The sequence below is a fragment of the Sceloporus occidentalis genome, unplaced genomic scaffold, assembly GCF_023333645.1.
Source record: "Sceloporus occidentalis isolate IW3139 unplaced genomic scaffold, rSceOcc1.0.p SCAF_16, whole genome shotgun sequence".
NCBI lineage: Eukaryota > Metazoa > Chordata > Lepidosauria > Squamata > Phrynosomatidae > Sceloporus > Sceloporus occidentalis.
The window spans coordinates 16,256,639-16,262,913 of record NW_028316996.1 but is presented as its reverse complement, the minus strand read 5'-3'; the positions used below and the strand labels follow the sequence as shown (position 1 = coordinate 16,262,913).

The following is a 6,275-nucleotide window of genomic DNA, read 5'->3' as shown; positions in this document are numbered from 1 at the left end:
TTACAATGGACTAAGACAATGTATGTGTTCCCCAGCTCTGTAATTCTGGGATACAGTATAAGCCAGGTTTGGGGATAGACACAAGAAACTCATAGTGACCATACTGATCTTTTAAAAGCCGATGGGCTATTAAACTTTGACTACTGCAAAGTGCTAACAATAACTCAAAAGAAAGTCCATTTTGGACTACAACTGCTAAATTCTTTTTTATGGAAAGTAATGTATGTAATTCAAAATGTGTGTGTAAGACAAATTGTTGGCATTAACAATTCCAGGAGGCCAGTTCAATTTTTTACATGGATTTCAAGAACCTGCCAAGAAAAATTATTTAAATACAATGCATCACATCCACCAAAAAGATATTTCACAGAATAAATTAAAAAAATATTTTCTCTTGGCCTTTCTAGTCATCATGGTGGATGGCAGACAAAAATGATTGTGTTAGTGTTCTCCCAGAGCAGTGATTTGTATGAATCTACGTTTATTTGTTTAACCCAAAGATTTCATCCTAAATGTCTGACAGTAGATGGTGGTATAAAAGTGATTTGAGAGAATGTGTGTGACTTCAACAACTATTTTTGTAGCTCCATACCACAAATACTAATGGCTGTTATGATTAGGAACTCCCTGTCATGGTATTTGAAAAGTGAAGTTGCTTTACAATAATGTGGTGATAAACTGAGTTTCCTGATGATTAATGCATTGCCTAACTATATTAAAGCATGACTAATGGTAACATAATCAATGTTATTTTTATCTGTTTTGTAGATGTTTTTTTTTTCTTTCTTTTTTTTGCACCAGTCCTGGAAGTGCCGCTATACCAGTCTAGTGGGTAGAGCAAGCTCTTCTTCCATCTCTTATAAAAATCCATTTAATATATGGAACCTAGATAGAAAATGTATAAGATAATTTGACTGATAAGCACAGATACTACATGGGATCTTATCCAAAAGCCCAGCAAATTGTAACATATTCCAGTATATTTCAATCACATCAGCACCTCTATCAGTGTATTTGAAATAAGAATCTGCAATATGGAGTTGCATTATATTTGTATATTATTATTATTATATAAATATTATATATATCTCTCTAGGGTCATTGTACAAACATATTGGTAAAATGTAAAAATGCAAAAATAGTAACTAAATATTAGAGTCTAGCAAAAAACAAGAATAGTCTACAAGGGAGGTCTGGCAAATGGGAAAGGAGACCAATTGTGTCTGTCTAAAGATTTGTGTGTTCAATGTGTAGGCATTATGGTGTTTAGGGTAACAAGAACTTTAGACAACAGTTACATGATAATCCTTGATCCTTTCTGTGCTCCTTATGCTTTTTCTATAATACTGCTATAAATAGAACAGCCCATGTATTGTTTTTAAGCACATTGTCCAATCAGGCAAGTAACGAGTTATAAATATATTTATTATTTTATCTTACAAACTACTGGAAATGTTGCCAAACAAGCCTCAGACTAACTCCCTGAAGGTGATATTTTTGCCAGGTATATTAAGCATTTTGTAGTTTTGATTGTGTTCATTAATCTAAATGTTTCCAAACAGTTCCATCACAAATATGCATTTGTTATATCAATTAATGTATTTTTTTGGTGAACCATCAGCTTTAATGCTCCTCCAAATTAATCTTTATTGTATTTAAGCTGATAGAAGATGGCGTGTTGTGTATATTATTACATTTATTTGGAAGCAGAGCTTTCAGTAGTGAAATTACCTAGACATCACTCCAATTATAAATAGCAAAATAACGGGTAAATCTCTTTGTGATCCTTGAGCAAGGGAGCAAACATCAGATAATTATCTTGCCTTTATTGTAATTCTTCCTTATCAGGTTTTTTTTTTTTTTAGAAAGAAATGAACATCCTACTTTGAACCTTGCATTTGTTAGACATACAAGGACACCAGTCTGGATGTGAATTTTATTTATTTGCATAAGATTAGAGTCCTGTTCCTGGACACATTAAGAGGTTATGTTGTTCCTGGGAGAAAGTAGAATATTAACTATTTGGTATATATTCACTTAAGGCCAAGTAGACTGTCGAGTGTCTGAAATTATGCTGGGGAAGTTTATAGGGTACCTTGTTGGCCCCAACACTGTCTCTAAAAAGTTAGACATCAGAGTTCTGTCTTTGTTGAAATTAGTAGGGGTTGAGGGCATGGATATCCATAGAACCATAGAGTTCCTTACATAAAGGTCAATTTTCCATGAACTAACCCTCCCCCCCCCGTGAATTTTGTAAATTCATCCTTACTGTGCCACAATTAGACAGCGCAATGAAAATATAAAAAATTCACAAAATAGGTGAGCTTCATAACTGACCAAAGCAGCACTCAAAGGGTGAAGGGAGCAGACAAAGCGTGTATAAACCTTGGTCAGACACTATCTCTACAGGTTTAAAAGGTGCAAACAGTTGAAGGTCAATGAGAAAAATGTCCTGAAGATCCATTACTTAAATACACCGAAATACTCTATTTACCCAATGACAATGATGTTGTATGGCAGCGACATCTCAGTGCCATGCAGTCACTTATTCTTCACACCATGGAGTCGAGCAATAAGGGAGTGGCTGATTATACAAGCAACCTATGGCTTACCGACTGAGGAAAGAATTTTAAATATGTTATTTGTCTTATGGGAAGGGAAGCGATCCACTGTACAAAGGTACGTCAGTAATAATACATGTAATCACGTGTTTTGAAAGGCAGATATACAAAGTATCTAAGCCAAGTCCTGACTGGCCATCTGGTACATATGGCATATGCCTGGTGGGCCACTGGCCGACTTTGCCCCATACTAACCCGATCTGCCACTCTGGCCCTGAGCTAAGCTTTCATCATTTAGTTACTGTGCCCTGTTTCTTCATTTTATTCCAATAAACACATTTGTGTAAACCTATGGTAAAATTAGCAAAACAGTTTCCGGTTCTGGGGTCTGGGGCCTTCTGCTTACTCTTATATCAAGAAGCCTTCCACAACAAACTACTTGTTAACAAAGTGAGCAGTAATTCAAAGGGTAACACCACATTCCAGATTATCCCAAATCCAAATTCTTACAACATAATACATGTTATGGACAGGTATGTGTTCTATTCTTCAAGAATCTACAGTATATTCTGGACTTTTTTTCCATGTTTCATTCATTGTTATTGTTATTGAGATGATGTTTCCCCTCCTTAGTAGAAAATAGACATATGATACTGAATGACATACAGCTGAGGGACCTCACACCAATGTAACACATATATTTACACATTTAGGTAGTTTGCATACTTTTTTCATTCTAACATTAAGATAGAACTGTCACCTAAGTGTTATTTTACACCGTTCAAAAGGTATATGAAACAAAATCTGCAAAATTCCTTCCCTGCTCTTTCCAACTACAGGGCCAATGTATAGAGAGGAGATGAATCACTACACAAGGGTAGGCCTAGGGTCGCCGTCCGGCACACTGGATAAATGTCCAGTGGGCCGCTGGCTAACATTGCTCCATAGACAGCTGATCTGTCACTCCAGCACTCACCTTCTTGCTCTGAGGGATCAATTAATCAAACTGGTCCAATTTTTGGAGAAATTGAGTTCCATAGCTTGTCGCTGGATGTGTGTATCCATTGGTGCAGTGCTGCTATTGCTGCTGGTAGTGGCCCTGCAGTGGAAAACCGAGTGTGGAACTCGGTGAGTCCAGAAGATGTCAGGAATCCCCCTCCCCCGAATATCGTTTCCAAATTAAAAAACGCCCACAAATTTCTATATTTACAGGTTTTGTATGTTGGTATGCGTGTATATGTCTAGCTATATGAGAATACCAGTGCACCGTAAAATAGTGTCTTTGCTTCCATGACAAGATTTCTGTTTACCATGTCATATCTGATGGATACTTAGTTCTGTTTGCACAGTTAGCTGTTATTATAACTTTCATGCAATAACAAAAATGTGTCCTTTTCCTATCCCCTTTAACTTGAGATGCAACCAATAGTTTTCCATTCCAAGGCTGAATTATGCATTGCAGAATATTTTGCTGAATTAAATGAAAGGACATAAAGCTATTCTACTGACCAGATGGTGGTTTACTAATGTACTGGCAATGTTGTGTGTCTATATACAGTATGTTTAATTGTAATAGTGAGGTGCGATTGCATCGGGGTTGCACCTGGCAACCACTTTATCTTGTTTTGCCCCAGATTCCATTGGGAATCATTACCTTTCCATTGTTTATTCTTGATTGCTTGATATTTCTTAACGCAATCAAATGATGGCATTTCAAAGATTACTGCCCTACACTGTCAAGATATAAAAATATCACTGCTTGAACTTCATTGGCAATGTGATAGTTCTCCTTCATTACAAAACAAATCAGGATGAAAGAAAAGACACATAATAGCCAATATTAAACAAACTCATGATACAGTTTGAATCAAATTTAAACTAATACAACTGGATGTAAATTACTCTATTGTTTAGTATAGTGTGTTGTATGTTTTGTATAGTGTTTAACTGTTATAGATAGGCTTACTGTTTTTATTTTACTGTAATGAATAAACTGTCAAAACCAAACGCTAAACATGTTAAGGATAAAAAAACAAACTTGAAAGCACAACATATCTTTTGATTTTATGTTGATGGTCTGTTGGAAGCTGATGTAACCCTCAAGTTATTTTTTTCTTTTCTTTTTTTAAATAGTAACATTTATGAAACATTATCCTGACTACAACTTAAAAGGCAGAAGTTCCTGTGTTCCACAAATAGAATTACAAAAGCAAATCAGATCCTGTTGTCAATGATATTTCACTTGAAATAAATTTATGTAGGTTTTTCGGGGGCTGTAGTTTGAGTAAGATGCTCACGCATCTGCCCCTGGAATACCTAACTGAAAACACAGTTGTCCTGCCAGTATACAAGAAGCCCTCAAATCCCATCTTATACATTCTGACTTTGACCAAAGAGCCAAATAAAAAGTCCATGATTCAAATGATGTCTTGATATCTTGAGTGACATTGTCTGAGTCATTCACTAACTTTCAGGCCCAGACTGGCCATCTGGAACATCAGGTAAATACCAAGTGGGACAGTAGCTGATTAGTTCTCGTGCCGCATTGTATAAAAATGTAGTGTGCGGCCACACTTTATTCATTTGGTGTGTCAGGGCCACTTAGTCATCCCCAGCCCAGCCCTGGTCATTTCTATTCTGGATTAAATCTTGCAGAATAAATAAATGTGTGTATATTTTTATAAAGTTCAGCAGAACAGTTAAACAGGTGACATTATGATGATAAATAAATAAACAAGAAAGAAATTGTGTAAAGAACGAAATGTAGCTTTGAAGCCTTAAATGTCTACTTCCCTCTGCAACACAGAAGTGTTACCAACAAGAAATTGTTGTATCAGGATGGGGAATTGAGAGGTCATAAGACATGAAGTCTATGGAGTCCACCTATTGAAAAAACAGGTGCTCTATGTCATTTGATTGCTCCATAACAGGGTTAGGCAGTATGTTGGCAATAGACAGAGGTTTGCCAATTGTCCCACATGTACTAATGACATCTAAGTATGCTGATCACCACTACCTAGGCTTTGCCAGTGCATGAGTTATTAATCGCCACTGCTAAAGGGAGTCTAACCGCTATATCATCTCAATATATCAGTCCCAAGGAGATGCTCCGTGTCCTGTGAGAGAATTAGCTTGTCCACAGTCAGTGGATACTATCCAGTGTGATACTAAACTTGCTTATCACACATGTAAAGGTTTTCTGAATAAAAAAAAAGCCTCCAAATGTCATCTGAACCAAGCCTGTATACCTTATGATTCATGTGAAATCCCCCAACTTAAAAGGTTTGCTTTCAACAATCTTTTCTATAGAGAAGGTATGCCAAAACAACCTCTCCAAAATAGTTGCACAGACAACGACATAAGCACAAGACACATGTAGTTTTAAAAGAATATTATATATATATAACCATTACAGAAGATGTGTATAACGTATAATATAATACATATTTGAACACACATATGCTTAGTCATCAACAATACAGAATCTGTCTGTATATGTATACAGTATATTTTATTAACTAATATATTAATGCATATCTAATAATAGGAAATCTATAAGCCATTGATTTTTGTTATATGTTTAACACCATGGTTACAGACTTAAAATATTTCCAGACACACTGTATATATATCTGCTATTTTCCTTTCTACCACACATATATGTTTTCTCTTTCGAAGTTCCATTCAGAGAAGGAGAGTATGAACTTCCCCTTG

The 6,275-nt window shown here is 35.9% G+C and overlaps 1 pseudogene; it reads right to left on the bottom strand.

Annotated features, from left to right (window-relative positions):
* Nucleotides 1–788: 788 nt before the first annotated feature.
* On the bottom strand, nt 789–966 carry LOC149303098 (U2 spliceosomal RNA; annotated as a pseudogene).
* Between the last annotated feature and the right edge of the window lie 5,309 nt (nt 967–6,275).